The following is a 17,425-nucleotide window of genomic DNA, read 5'->3' as shown; positions in this document are numbered from 1 at the left end:
GACGAAGTTCGTTTTAAAGGTGGTAGAATGTAAAATTCCGTTTTGGCGGTCGCATGTTTGTCTTTGGGTTAGTTTGAGTTAGTGTAACTATGTCTTTGTCATCTTTTCAGTTTGAGTTGGGTGTTTTGTTTTATGTTATGGGAGTTGTTTGGTTCTTTTAGTAGTTGTTGAGGAGTTGTGTTGTAGTTGTTGGCCTTGTTTTGGGTGTATAGTGTGAACTTCAGGGACGAAGTTCTTTTTAAGGAGGGAGGATTATAGTACCACGGTTTTCCAAGTCTGTTACTCGGCCGAATATGACTTACTCGGCCGAGTAAGTGTGTCGTGTGTTTCTAGACAGTTTACTGCCCAGGAATACTCGACCGAGTAGAGGATACTCGGCCGAGTATTCTCTATACTCGACCGAGTATCCGGTCGATTGTAACGGTAAGCCTCTGATTTCATGAGTTTCATTAATTTGTCTTTTAGGGTTTTGCCCTAATTTCTGACTGGGGGAAAAGGGTTTTTGTATGTGGTAGTTGGAATTACGTGATTGTTGTTAGATGGAGACTTCATAGAGGAGCCTTTCTAGCTTGTTGATTGTCTCATTGCAGTTTGTGCTAAGGTAGGGTTTCCCTACTCGGTTTACTGTTTAATTGATTTAAGATTGTGTTGTAATTGTTTGTACGATTGATATTGTGACTATTTGCTATTGTTGGGATTTGAGTTTGGTGTTGGTGTTGTGATGGTTGATGATGATGTTCGCGAGGTGCATCCTAGGCTGAGTAGAGTCACTTGCGGGAGTGGCTTTACGCCCTAATTTCGCCCTCTGTGAAACCCGCCACTGGAGGGGGCACATTAATGAACAGGGTTGTCGCTCGTTGATGAGCGGGGGCTTAGGTGGGTACGGCTGCGGTCTCCCACTGGCAGGGCTACACACTTTAGTGTGTAGTCAGTTACTTGATGTGATTGGGAGTTGGAGGTGGATGATGATCAGCTGATATCTTATCGTACTTATCTTGTTTTGATTATGCAGTAAAATGACCCCGTTATTGTTTTGTAGAATATGTGGTAATCCATTCGGAGATGGTGAGCAGATTGTGACAGGTGATGATGAGTACTAGCTATGGGGACGAGATGAGGAGTCATCACTCGAGTCTAGCTTTCGCTGTCATGAGATTTATCTTTCAGTTTTAATTGTTGAATATTAGTAATCTTTATTTTGGATTTTTTTTTTTGGAACATGTAATCATTAACTATTCATACTTTAATAAATGCTGTTTTGGAATGGTAAGTATGATATACTAACCTCGGGCAACCGAGATGGTGACGGTTTCTCATGCTAGGGTGGTCCTGGTAGGGCACCTTGGTATATGGGGGTGTCACAGTTACTAAATTAACACCAGCAACCGTTATTATTTTCTATTATGAAATAACGGTTTTTCAATTCAACCGTTGTCATTATTTGTTAGATTTTTCAGTTTGACTACTGCATTCAAAACTTTATCAGAACTTTAATAAATATTTAATTTGACCAATAATATTTAATTTGACAAAAATAATTCTATAAATATGTCTTCATAATGTTTTAGGTCAAAATCTAAATTATCAAACATTTACTCTTTAATTTCTCTCTAAATTACTCTCTAAAAAAATATGGCTGGTGTATCGGAGCTACAATCACATTCTCGTTACACACAGCCTTTTACTTGCATTCTCCATAATATCCCGGTTCATTATGATGTGAATGGAAAGGGTTTAAACCCTGATTTTGGGTGGTTGACGCAAATGCTTCATGACTCCGGTTTTGCCGCGGTTAAAAAAGTGTACCCTGTGTCTACAAACAAGCAAGGTTTTGTAGGCTTCGCTTTTATCGTGTTTGACGAAACCAACTGCCATGATAGTTTTCGTCAAGCAAGAAAATTAGGGGCTAGATTTCTGGGGGAAGATGCGGGGGAAAAGAGGACTTCTATTCGGATGATAGAAAAAAGGCCCTTATCTATGGGTTGCGACCCATCTTGATCATCATCTGCTGAGACATTACAGGAGACATCACATTCTTGCCACCGTGCCTATGTCATGGGAGAAAGAGCCCATTCCACCTGCGCTTCCCGGTGATAATGAAGGGTCGATCTACGACTTGCTCTATACCGAAATTCATGATGAGTATCCTAATACTTCATCAGATTCTAATAATTAAGTCTTTAATTATTATCTGACATTATAAGTTGTATTTGGATTATGGTGGTGGTTTGAATTAAAGTTTAATTATTTATGTTTTTTGTTACGTTTTTTGTCACCCCATCCTCTGAAATTCAGAGACAATATCACCAGAAAAATATCTAACTTTTATTATAATGACTTAGGTCTTTAGGAGTACATTTAAAATATCTAGCTAAACATATTTATCGCGTAAAACAAGCATTGACAAACGTGAAAAAGCAAATGTGTAGTGTGGAGTTGAATGGAGGGAGTATGTTTTTTGTTACCCCATCCACTGGAATTCAGAGACAATGTCACCATATATGTCTCTTTCACCTTCAGCCCAATCCACATAGTCGTTTTCCCATTCCAACGGCACTGTCCCCTACTCGGCACTACGACCTTGGCGGCGCAGAATCGAAAATAGTAAGAGACGGTTATATTCATTCGCAACCCATAAATATGGGCCTCCCCGCTGATCATCGTGATTAAACCAGAGTCACGAAGAGTCATTGTTATAGAATGTCCGCTCAAGTTTGCGAGCCTGACGAAAGCATTCCGCTCCTCACCTCCGTCAAACTCAATAAGGGCGCACCGCCCGAAGCCATCATGCGCTCATTGTCCGGGTAGATAGTTTTAACCAAATTCAATCCGGCTAACCGAATCAAACCTATTAACCAGTCACGGCTATACGAGAGTATAGCCTTTCCATGCTCGTCCTCTGTGTACGAGAGATTGTGAATGATGCACGTAAAGGGTTTAGCGTACATAATTCTACTTGGGGGGTCCTGCAAGAGGTTCATATGATGCTTCATCATCATCATCATCATCATCAGCGGATGAATAATATTAACCACTATAAGTTGATGAACTTGACGACATAATCGATGTGGAAAATTAATGGAGGACTAGCTTTTTTTTTTAAAGAGGGAAAATTATAATTCTACTTATAATGAGTTTGGGTTGTATTGGAAACGGTATAATAAGAATTGGAACCGGTATAATAAGATAAGAATTGGAAACTTAACAAGTTAAGAGTTGGAAAGTGAAAACGGTACAAGTTAAATAAGAATCGGTTAACTCTACCGTGTTAAACATATAAACTTACAACGGTTATCCAAAAAACCGTTGTCCAATGAGTAAAAACACAACGGTTATCAAAAAACCGTTGTCCAATTAGTAAAAACAAAACGGTTATCAAAAAACCGTTGTCCAATGAGTAAAAACACAACGGTTATCCAAAAAACCGTTTTAAACTAAATTATTAAACAATGTCATCATATTATCAATTTAATTATTTGTAATTTTTCAGTGTTTGTGATTTAACTAATGCATACCCTGTAATTTTTACTTTTTCTGATTCAAAGTTGTAGTATTGATTGTTTGACCATATGTATAACACAAAATGATAACGGTTCTTTGTTAAGCCGTTATCATATTGTATATATCAACAACGGTTATTTTAAAGCCGTTGTCATATTACACCAATAAACAATGGTTTTTCTTATAACTGTTGTAAACACAGATCCACTGTAAAAATTGAAAAGTTTGTGATTTTATCAATGCATGCCCTATTATTATTGGTTGTTTGACCATTATTCACCGCATGCATGCACAATTAATAAAAATTTGAATGTAACGTATGGATGAAATTAATCTAATTAATTATAGCTTTATACTATAAATAGCATCACATTTACAGTAATAATAAGAATCACTTTATTATTACTAACCTATCTACTTCACTTTTTAAATAATATACATATACATACATATCATAATTAAAATGTCGTCGTCTTTATCATCCGCAGTCGCACCTCCTCAGCAATCGGTAACCCGCTATATCAAACCGATTACGTGCATAATTCACAATCTCCTAGTCATACGCGATGCTGATGGGAAGACAACTTCTAAGAGCCTTACCCCATTGAGGGATATCCTTATTCAGAATGGGTTTTCAAATGTTAGGGCAATCCACCCGGCTTGGATTTTGGGTCGTGGGTTTCTTGGATATGCTCTGATCGAGTTTTGAGGGGATGATCTTGACGATTTTCGCCAAGCAAAACAACTCGCTACAAGGTATGCATCACGTGACCATCAAAGGGGCAAAAGTGACTTTTATGCCGACAACCCTAAGGATCGTTATGTATACGTTGGGCCTTACTTATGGGTTGTCACTGCTGAGGACGCTCATCTGATGAGAAGGTTTTTTTCCTACAGTTTTATTAATGCACCAAAATCATGGGAAGACGAAGAAGTGCCTCATTTTGATCACCGTCTTGATGCCGATGTAGTAAGCTTGATTTATAATCAAGTTTATCCTCAGTACCCACCTCCTAGTCAAACTCCTGTTAGGGTGTTTAATTAATTTACTTAGCAAGCTGTTTGTTTTTGTGGTTTTTTATTATTTTTTTTTATTGTGTTTCTTTTTTTTTTCCTTTGTTGTACTGTTTTTTTTTGCCAGTGTTTGATATACTCGTTTTAATATATAGTTCTACTCTTTATTACATGCAAATGCTTATTAACATAGATTTTAAATAACTTACCAACAGACAAATGAATGAAACAATAATAATGAATTAGGTTACATTAATTACAATAACATATAATATAATGACAACGGTAGTGCATAAGAACTGTGCCAGAATATAAACACCTCTAAAAATAAATGGAAATTGGAAGATATTAATAATATAATTACAACGGTTCTTATAAGAACCGTGTTAGATTATGCAATTGCTGAATAACATATATTTTAAATAACCTTCTTTCTTTCTTTCTCTCTCTTATTACTCAAATTATGTCAAGTGGTAGCTCTTTTTCTTCCTCTATTTCAACAGGGACATGTAATTGCTCAGTTCCGGCAGCACTGCGGACTTCTTGGACTTTGTAAAATACGGGAAAAAAAGTTTCTTACTTGCAAATTCTATAAATCCGAGACTAAAATGCGTGGATGCAATTACTTCAAGTGGGTTCATGAACCAATGACTGAGTGGCAGAGGAAGGTTATAAACAGGTTAGGAATGAGAAAAAGAGCATGGATATCGAGATTACTCAAGTTAGAAGTATACTACATCAACTTGAAGAATCGAAGTGGGGAAATAACAGTGAAATATTGAAGGTAAAGGAAGAATGCAAGAAGTTAACCATGGATATCGTAGAACTCAAAAATAATGAGGCATGGCTTAAGTTAATTGTCAAATTTCTTCTTCTAATTGTTATTTACCTAGTTTATTATGTATGGTGGTAGTTTGTACTCTTTATGTGTAAACTTGTAATCCTTTAAATTAATGAAAATAAGCAAGATTTTCTGAGAAACATATTGTAATTAGCTGGCAAATACCAAATGATGCTTTATTTCTTGGCGGTAAAATCAAACAAAATGAAATATAAAATACAACGGTTATACCTAAACCGTTGTTCAGGACGTATACAGTTATAACGGTACAACAACGTTGTTATCTATATAAAAATGATGCTTTATTTCTTGGCGGGAAAGTCAAACAAAATGAAAATCTTTAAGACAATGGTTATTTCTAACCCGTTGTAGATGATACTAATCAATTACGGTTTCAAACAAAACTGTTGTCTGTTTGAAAACAAGATACAACGGTTTTTCTTATACCGTGTTTATTACTTTCCATTAAATAAGGTCTTGCAAGTGTTCTATTATTCACACATATATACTCTGAGCTTCCCCTCCCCCACATAATATCCTCAAACATTGAGCTTCCCCTCAACCACCAGTCTACCCCATTGTCATCGCAGTCATCGTCGTCATCGCCATTACCGCCGCCAGATCAACCCGGATTCTCCTCTTTAAAGAAGTAATAAATTCTCCTCTCTAGATATTTGTTTGTTATTATAAGTATGCATTGTTATTATTTGTTTATTAATTTCTGCTTTAGATATGGTCGAAAAGCGGAAAAGAAACGATGGAAATGCGTCAAGCGATGACTCAGATGATGAGAATAATTTGCAACACACTGCGGGTCGAATGCGCCACAGGGTTTCCCTAGAAGCAATAAATTCAAAGATACCTAATTCTTTACAATGGGATAAAGATACGGGGCTGCCATATGGTGAGAATGTCGGGTATTTTGTGAGTTGGATTGGTTGTTGTGTAAGACAATATGTGCCTCTCGGTACGCCGCGTATCAGTAAATTGTATAAAATACGGAACACCATGCTAATAAATAGAATAAAGGTATGTATATACAATAATAAATGCTTTAGCTGAAATTAAGTTACTACTTGATATGTGTATTAGCCGAAACACTTGTACTAACTATGCTCATCATATATGCAGTTAGCTTACGTTGTCCCCGAAAAGTATGATAAGTACCTTTAAAAAAAAGATAGGGGAAGCCTGTAACACCCCCATACTCCAAGTGCCTTACCAGGACCACTCAGGTATGAGGATGTCACCATCTCGGTTACCCGAGGCATGATAATCATAAGACAATGAAGAAACATACTTTATTAAATAAGTTTAAGTGATTACATTACAAAACCAACTGTAAGCAAAGTACAACTGTCCTCAAACTATAAACCAACTGAAAGGAACTGTTCTAATAAACACAGCGGAAGACTAAAGACTCTGATATGTGATGACTCCATCCCTGACTAGATCCCACGCGTATCCAAGATATACCACAAGCAATCGCTCACCACCCCGAATGGATCACCACGTTTTTAAAACATTTAAACGGGTCAGTACTAATCACACAACTTATATATATATATCAATAATAAGACAAACAGACAAATTTGAATCACACACACACGCACACCACCAACCAATCCCCATCATCTCAATACCGATCGTCCACTGACCACGCCCCGCTGGGGGACCGCAGCCGTTCCCACCTAAGCCCCGCTCATCATACGAGCGATAACCCTGTCCCATTAATGTGCACATCCCCTTTCGTGGCGGGTTCCACGAAGGGCGAAACTAGGGCGTGAAGTCACTCCCGCAAGTGACCCCACTCAGCCGAGAACGCATCTCGAGAGCCATAGAAACCAATCATAATCACAATCACAATCACAATCATCATATCAACAACTAACTACAAAGACATCATCAATATCCCATTATGGGACTAATGCGAGTAGGGAATCCTACCGGAAAGCACAACACGCAGACGGTATCTACTGTTTGTATCAAAACGGCTCCTCTACGAATTCTCCTCCTATCATACAAACACATAAAGACTACACATCATAAACTACACACCAAAACCCCAATTCCTAAATTAGGGTTTAACCAATCTTAACGAAACATTATAGAAATTATATTAAAAGCTTACCCTCGACGCAAGGAATCCAACGACACGAACTACGATACTTAACCGACCGTCGAACTCCGGAATTGTCAAGAATGCGATTAGGAAGATGAACGATCGCTTTCTCTCTTAAAAGGGTTTTAGGTTTTGCAAAAGTGATTTAAAACAATGACGAATATGTTTAAATACCTTAATCGCGTAATTAACAAAACCCGAGAAAAACTCCCTCAGAAAAACCTAGGACACTCGATCGAGTACCCAAGGTACTCGATCGAGTACCCCTTACTCGATCGAGTGCCTAAGGCTACTTGATAGAGTACCCCCTTACTCTATCGAGTACCTAAGGCTACTTGATAGAGTATTCTTACTACTCTATCGAGTACCTAAGGCTACTTGATAGAGTACCCCCTCTGGTCGAAACTTTTCTAAAACGCAACTTACCCTTACTCGACGAGTAAGGCCTACTCGATAGAGTACCCCAAGACTTATAAATACGGACTATTACAGTCTTCCCTCCTTAAAAAAGAACCGTCCCCGAAGTTCAACCCATACTCTAAAAGTAACCATACTAACTCGACCCAGACACAACAACATAACTAAGAACTCAACAACTCGACCAAACATAAAACATGAACTCTTAACACCCACTCCACCAACTATGTTTACTTCCTTAACATGACTCACGATATCGTATCCACCACATATATATCTCTCACGACACCAACTTCATACATAACCAACCACCATCCACTAACATTGCTAGCTCCATAATATCATCCACTATCAAATCCAAAATCAAGACACTCCTAGACATCAAACGGAATGTTACATTCTACCACCCTTAAAAGGAACTTCGTCCTCGAAGTTTACTCGGACTCATAACATCATCCTTCTTCAATCGTCAACACTATATAAAATATTCCCACACTCAAGCATCACACTACTACAAGCACGGCCATGGCCTTTTATAAGTATTGTCCACAAAACAAATCCCTCCTTTACGCTACGCTAACACTCTACTTCCAATTATATTACCGCATGCACCACCATGAAACTCTCTTTTATTGCATCCTACTTCTCTTAAGACAAATGTTACGTCCTCGTAACTCACTAATACTAAACCCTTAGCTATATTATCTCATTATCCTCATCACCACCATATGTCAAAGATAACTGCCTATAACCTCATTTCCATAATCACTCCTATTTCTCAAGGCTCTCTTACTTCAACAGTTCTCATACTTCAAATCAATCTGCACACCCCTAACCTATACCATAAGGCTCGTAGCAAAATCACCATACTAACTCTCCATTATCACTGCAAACCAACATACCTCGCTATGTAAAGCACTTATCTTCCAGAAGCATAACTCCCGATCCACACTCGTTACTTATACTCACACTAGATCCTCAAGTTCTTTCCTTCATTACCGCAAAACTCATACATAACTTAATATGACACTAATTCCCCCAACACCCTACACTCACTGTCCCAACAAAAGATTATGAACTACCTGCCGCTTTCAGATCATTACAACACATGTTCCACGAATCATTTTCCATTACCATGTCTACTAAAGCCTTATCTAGAACAAGATCAAAATTACTGTAATAACCTCCCACAACCGTGTCCTATCAATAGAACATCACTATACCATGACAACAACGAAAACATATTCAACTCTATTTCATATCATACTCTACCTCATTCTTAACTTAACTTGGTAAAGAAAACATCAATAAGCAAGACAACTGTCTACATGTTCAACCAAAACTCACAAAGAACAACAGCAAACAAAACAACAATCTATGTATAACTGGTATGCACTTTCGAAAACTCGTATCATAATCATCCCGCCTACTCCACCACAACCGGTGACGGCATCACAACACCGCCACCAAGAGCCCACACCACAATGCGAAAATACCCGCATCACAATACTAAATACCGTGCCCGGATCACCACCGGAGGCACCACAACCACATCGATAGACATCACAGCTACATACAATTCCATAAATACTGATTCGGAAATAACCTTTCGGACAAAAAAAACTTACTCAAATCCACTTTACTCAATCACAACGCAACATATTATATGAATTAAACAGATAAGCATCTCATGAACATCATCTCTACCATTTCACGGAATACACATGTGTTATTAATACACATAAAATTATAACTAGCCATGTCAAATTAATCAAATTATTACCTTTTTGGATATCATTCAATTAAACTACCGTGTCCAACATATATATTACAGAACATTCATAAAACAGCTTTATAATTATCACACCATACCACTTCTTGTGAGGTCAGAACCTCACACAAACATTTACACATATCATAGACCCGTAATCACAACCAACTAGTCAATCCTGACCACGTAAGTTACCACTCAACAAAGGTTACCTGTTGTCCGAGCTTAACTCGCATGCCCATCATCACATTCTTCCATTCGCATCACCAGCACCTTCTGCCATACATAACCATACAGCTAACACTCATTATGAGAAACCACCTCCTAAGACTATGTCTTATACTTCCTGACAACCATACTTTTATCAATTCAGTCTTTACAAAATCAGCCTCTTTAGAATTGCCACTTTTCTAATATACCCTTAACCTTAACCACTAGTCAAAGACCATAACACTACCTTTGTCCAGGACATCAAACCTCTTCACTCATCTCTAAACATCATGATTTCTTTTCTATCTTTGGTTAACATCCCAAACAACGAACATCGAATCCATGAACAAAATTACCTCAACATTCTTCCCAATATTTTCCTTAATTGAATCATCATCCATTTTTCCACCAAAATCTCATATCATGCAGATATTCTACTAACTTCTTACTTTCCTTAATTTCTCGAAACTCATTATTAAACATGTTGTCCTCAAGCTCCCATATAACCATTAACTAACATCCTCATGATAATATCACACATTTCGATGATTCCTTACCTTTATATCACATAACTCCGGTGAATATTTTCCTCAGCTTACTTTTATCCTTCTTTTCTCTTTACACTCAATAATACCAATTAATAGTTCAACTCCTTATTCCTTCTAGCTAACTCTTTAGAAATCCGATTTACCCTTTCGTTGCTCCAAAACTCAAATTCCATTATTTTCTACCGACATCATCCCACTCTTTCTTACCATGGATCTTCTCTTATTATGCTATCACTCACACTTGCCACTAATCTATCCATAGAATCAACGTTTAATGTTCAAACAATTGCATCTCCCCTTTTTACATCTCTAGAAATCATAATTCATTTAATACCGTTAATTACCCAAGGAAATCACACAGTAGTTTCGTCTCTCGATAACACAAATTTCCAAACTCAGTCACTATCTGCAAATCCACGTCGCGACATGTCCCATTAAGTTCGCTATATTCCACTATTTCCAAACGACCTTTCATTACATATGTTCTTACTCAACACTATTTCTAGCCATCTCCCTCCATAATTTATTATACATCTCAGGTTGCTACTATCCACATCCTTTCTTTCAATCTTTTCATTCTCACGTTCCTTAAACTTACATCATGCCTTGCCCACATTCACTTACATTTTCATTACTCAACATACAATCATGTCACTCATCTCGTCTCACACAACATGCTCTATGCCTCAATTAAGTCTTACTATCTCAACACATATAAATCATGTCCTCCCCACCGAACTCATACTCATCATAGGTGCCACTCTTTACACCACAAAATTGGGTAACTTACGCGTCAAGACCAACATACATGTAAAACAATGCATAAAGAAGCAAAATAACGCCTTTGAATTAAACATAATATGCAACGAAGTCAAAAGATAAACATATGACCCAAAATAGGGGTCACTAGATCGAATCTGAAGCCACTCGATCGAGTAAGGGACTTACTCGATCGAGTAGGTGAAGATCAGAAGCACGTAAAACAAATTACCAGGGCTACTCGATCGAGTAGCTAAGGTACTCGATCGAGTGCCCCCTTACTCGATCGAGTACCAAGGATACTCGATCGAGTACCCCAATTCTCAGCACTGTCCAGTTTTCGTAAAACAGTCATAACTCACTCATTTCTTGGTCGTTTTGGACGTGTGACCTATCGTTAGAATCGCAAAAGAACAAGCTATCACCTCCAATTGGAATCACATTAAAATCATTTACGCATCTCAAGTTATAACAGTTTAAAGACAACTTTGTTGTAATCAGACGACATAATTATTTGATTTTTACTTCCAAACAACTTAAACAACAACCAAGTTAAACGAAAACAACCCAAACCTCATAAAACCAGTATTCATAATCATCTGTTACTATTTTCAAAAGCCAAACAACAACATTCATCATGCACTTAGCTTATCTAACTTGCCAATTATGACTTCCCACATGTTTTTATTCTATCACTTTTCGTAAACAAAATCACAAATACATGAGATCAAGTCCCCTATTCAAATGTTACTACCACGATGATTCATCTTTTCCACTAATTCATCCATCATACCACATATTTATCCACCATATACGTTCAACATATTCACCCAGCACATGTTCAATTCATACTCCTAACCTTCTGTACTTTTACTCAACACGACAACAACAACATGTATACTTACACATCGCTTTATATATATATATAGACAAAACACTTTTCCTTGCGTAATTATAACATGTCAAATTACATGTATCAATAATTATACTTTCATGCTTTACAATCAACCAACATACAATTCACGTCATTATCATCTTTCATCCATCAATTCATACAACATACTACTACATAAATACACACAAAGACACAATAAGCACATAACGATCCCGACACATATCCCATGGTGACCGGTTCAAAATTGTAGGGCGAGTTCGCGACTTTAGGACGTCTCCCAAGTCTTTGCATTAGCTCCTACAACCTTTACCCCGGGTTCATTTTAATTGACTCCCTAGATTCATTAGATTCATTGGTTACAGGTTTCAGGATCGTCGCTCTGATACCATTTGTAACACCCCCATACTCCAAGTGCCTTACCGGGACCACTCAGGTATGAGGATGTCACCATCTCGGTTACCCGAGGCATGATAATCATAAGACAATGAAGAAACATACTTTATTAAATAAGTTTAAGTGATTACATTACAAAACCAATCGTAAGCAAAGTACAACTGTTGTCCTCAAACTATAAACCAATCGAAAGGAACTGTTCTAATAAACACAACGGAAGACTAAAGACTCTGATATGTGATGACTCCATCCCTGACTAGATCCCACGTGTATCCAAGATATACCGCTAAAATCGCTCACCACCCCGAATGGATCACCACAGTTTTTAAAACATTTAAACGGGGTCAATACTAATCACACAACTTATATATATATATCAATAATAAGACAAACAGAGCATGAACTGAATCACACACACACGCACACCACCAACCAATCCCCATCATCTCAATACTCGACGTCCACTTTGGACCGATACCGCGATGGGGGACCGCGCTGTTCCCACCTAAGCCCCGCTCATCATACGAGCGATAACCCCGTCCCATTAATGTGCACATCCCCTTTCGTGGCGGGTTCCACGAAGGGCGAAACTAGGGCGTGAAGTCACTCCCGCAAGTGACCCCACTCAGCCGAGAACGCATCTCGAGAGCCATAGAAACCAATCACAATCACAATCACAATCACAATCATCATATCAACAACTAACTATAGCACATCATCAATATCCCATTATGGGACTAATGCGAGTAGGGAATCCTACGGAAAGCACAACACGCAGACGGTATCTACAAACAGTTTGTATCAAAACGGCTCCTCTACGAATTCTCCTCATATCATACAGCACATAAAGACTACACATCATAAACTACACACCAAAACCCCCAATTCCTAAATTAGGGTTTAACCAATCTTAACGAAATATTATAGAAATTATATTAAAAGCTTACCCTCGACGCAAGGAATCCAACGACACGAACTACGATACGAACTGACCGTCTGAACTCGGGAATTGTCAAGAATGCGATTAGGAAGATGAATCGATCGCTTTCTCTCTTAAACGGGGTTTTAGGTTTTGCAAAAGTGATTTAAAACAATGACGAATATGTTTAAATACCTTAATCGCGTAATTAACAAAACCCGAGAAAAACTCCCAGAAAATAGGACACTCGATCGAGTACCCAAGGTACTTGATCGAGTACCCCCTTACTCGATCGAGTGCCTAAGGCTACTTGATAGAGTACCCCCTTACTCTATCGAGTACCTAAGGCTACTTGATAGAGTACCCCCTTACTCTATCGAGTACCTAAGGCTACTTGATAGAGTACCCCCTTACAGGTCAGAAACTTTTCTAAAACGCAACTTACCCTTACTTGACAGAGTAAGGCCTACTCGATAGAGTACCCCAAGACTTATAAATACGGAGTATTACAAAGCCCTCAGTTCTTGAAAGTTAAAGATTGTTGAGAACCACTTGTTCAACAACAAAACCGGGGAGATGAACAAGAAACCACCAACAAAGAAGTATCCGTATGTCAGTCAAGACCATTAGGATAGCTATATCGCTTATAGGCAGTCTGACAAGTTTAAGGTAACGTAATAATAATAAGTAAATAAGTATACTTAGTTTAGTGTTTGGTCATGATTACGTTTCTTGATACAATTTATTTGATGAAGGCTATGAGTGAGAGGAACAAGGCGAACATTTTAAAGAAAAAGACCGTCTTTTACGGCTCCCGAGGTTGTTATAGATTAAGGCGAAACTTATAAGTACATAATTCTTATAGTATTAGACTATTAGGTGTTTTAGTCGGATGTTTTATATGTTCATCGTAATCATACATATTTTAAGAGGATATCAATGTGATGAATGAAATGTAGGCAAATCTTGGAAAATTCAGTTGTCACGACGCTTGGGTGGAAGGTCACACTCCTAAGAACGGAAAGACGAAAACCGAATATGATAAGGACATCAAAGATAAAATTGTAAGTTTGACTTAATATGTCACTCCTACCACTGGTGGTCGGAGTTAAATAATTGTGAGTTTAAATAAAATTTAGTTGCTGAATGGTTTTTTTTGTATGTAGAGGATCTGTGAGAAGGAGGTACAAGAAGGAAAATGAAAGCCTCAAGGACGTGATGACATTCTTGCTAGGGCAATCAGCAAAGTAGAGCATCCAGGTCGTGTGAGATGGGTATCGACGCATATTGGTATCACTAAGTATTTTGGAAAAAATACTCGAAGGATGATGAGTGGTGATGATTCTAAGAAGGTAATCGTATAAATATTGTATTTGAACCAACGTAATTTATAACTATATATGTTGACATTAATTTTTACTACACAGCTACAGAAAATGGCCAGGTTGATGCTGAGAATGTTGAAATTTGGGGAAAAGCCATCAGAAGAAGAGTTGGATATGGTTCAAGAAGTCATAAAGGAAGTAGAGGAGGAGGAGGAGAAGGAAGAGGAGGAGGAAAAAGAGGTACTAATATTTATGTCTTATATATACAATGTGTTATATGATTTGGAAAATCAATACGTGTTATATAGACAAGTGTTAATGTACAGAAGAAAGCCTAGGAGGAAATGGCAAAGGAGACTGAGGTGGGAACCGAGGATCGATATCAGGCAGTTGAAGAGGAAGAGGAAGCCAGGAAGGCCGTGACACGGGATGAGATTGAGGTAGTTGATGATCAGACGTTCTTCTCAACACCGAAAAAGGTAATAGCTGTTAGGTTATAATTATTCATATCATACACGTTTTTTACTTATGAAATTTATTAAAGGTAGTGAATGTATGTGTACTAATTGATTAAAGCTATCGTGAAGGATGATTGCAAGGTGGCTTGTCGTCTGTTCTATTTACAGGGGAAACAGAAAGTTGCTAGTGCCAGGAAATACGTGTTCGCTTACGACCGACTTCAACAAGTTAAGGTTCATGGTATACCCCTTCGTGACAAATGCAGGAAAGTGGAAGTGTCCCAATTATATAAAAACGACTATGGGGAAGTAAAAGTACCATTTCTTAATGAGGAGGTCACTTATTTGAAAGAAGCCTTAAGTTCTTATATGCAATGGCCTGACAACCTCATCAATGTTGTCATCCCCGAGGTACCTATATGCAGACGTTAATTATTACTTGTTCTTTAAATATATTAGGGTATGAATATTAACATATCGTAAGTACTTTAATCTTTACATTTGCAGAAGTTAAACAAAGCCATGACGGCAGCTAAAGCAATTACTACTACGTCAACGGACAAAGTCACCGAAAGGACTACGTCTTCCCCAAAAACAAAACCAGAGGACATACAATATAAGCCAGCTACTTTTGTTGCAGTCAAGCCTGCTTATGATTCTTATTATGAATCGTGTGCATATATAAAAAAAATGAAAACTACTTCGCTGAAGGCTTTGCACAACCTGGCTGTAAAGAAGTCACCTAGAGGGGATGTAGTCATGATTAACATTGAAGAGGAAATTATGGGTGCAATTGATATAGCCGTACTGGACCCGAAGCAACTGTTGGAATTTGTCGACCTTGACAATTTAGATGATGTTCATATTTTGATTTGTATGAAGTAACTTTTATTAATAAAACTATTTAGTCATTTCCATTTACGAATAATGATGTTTGTTTAAATTATCAATTACAATAACATTCTTCGTTCCATGTGGCGTGATAGGTACCTGACTAATTTGATCACTGAGAGGAAGTTTCCAATTCACGCCTACAGATTCTTGAGTCCTAAAGCGTTCTTTGTGCACAGAATTTCATACGAAGAACAAATCAATAGTATCGCTCGTCGGTTGATGTCGACCAAAAAACTATGGTTTGCCCCTACAATGAGAATATGTATGTATAGTACGTGATTATTGTAATGAATCACGATTCCATAAATTTATTATTAACATGCTTACATGCGTGTAAATGAACTAATTAACAGTTCAATGTCCAAAATTGAATAGGAAGCATTGGGTGCTACTGACAATCCAAGTGGAAACAAAACAGTGTACTGGATTGACTCTCGCGACGGCAAAGCCTCTAACAGTTGTGTAAAGATGATAATGAGTAAGTTTACAACCATTAATAATGTCATTTGTTATTATATGACTGAGTTGAGCCATATAGATGCAAATAATAATGGCGTGTCACTAGTAGAAAAATATTTTATTGCGGCGCGCTATTTGAGGCGTTTTGTCCGGATGGCAGCAAAAAGAATCTATAATTTTTTTTTAAGACTAGTTGTTGCACCACACCCTATCGGGCGCGGTGCCCCAATTTGGTGAAACGCTAAGTGGAAAGAAGTCGGAAGTATAGCAACAAAATACGGAATAGGACATGGTTTTCATGGATCTTTAAAACAACTAATACTATTTGTTTTAGAATGTAGGACAAATACATAGTTACATAGACCATAACCGCCTATTTATAGAAACGCTCCGTAATTGTTTGCGAAATCATTCTCGTGAATGCGACGCGTAAGATGTAATGATTGACTACGTTAAGAAATTAGAGATAATGGATAGTCATCTTCTAATCCTTGTTATCGTTAATCATTCTCGTTCTCATTATCTTTCTCTTTCTTTTGTTCATGTCCTCTAGCTATTTCCATTTTCTTTATCTGGTTGCAGCTGTGAACAAATAACAATAATCATTAACTGGAACAAAATACTAAGAAAGATCAGAAAACCATAGAAATGAACTAATAATAACATATTTCAGCACACCAAAAGAGTTAATACTACTCGATAACTCGCTCATTGTCATTTTGACATTGATTAAAAAGCCAAACAAAAGGTCATTTAATATGTATATTAGCTTAATTATCAACAACTGACATGTTCAGACTACAGAAAGACAAGCAAGTAACGTACCAAAAAAAGAATGACAAGCAAATAGGTCAGGAGTTAAGCTTAACGGTCTCTGCCTTTCTCCCACCCTTCAACCC

The sequence above is a fragment of the Silene latifolia genome, chromosome Y (genome assembly GCF_048544455.1).
Source record: "Silene latifolia isolate original U9 population chromosome Y, ASM4854445v1, whole genome shotgun sequence".
Lineage (NCBI taxonomy): Eukaryota > Viridiplantae > Streptophyta > Magnoliopsida > Caryophyllales > Caryophyllaceae > Silene > Silene latifolia.
This window is presented reverse-complemented; position numbering follows the sequence as displayed.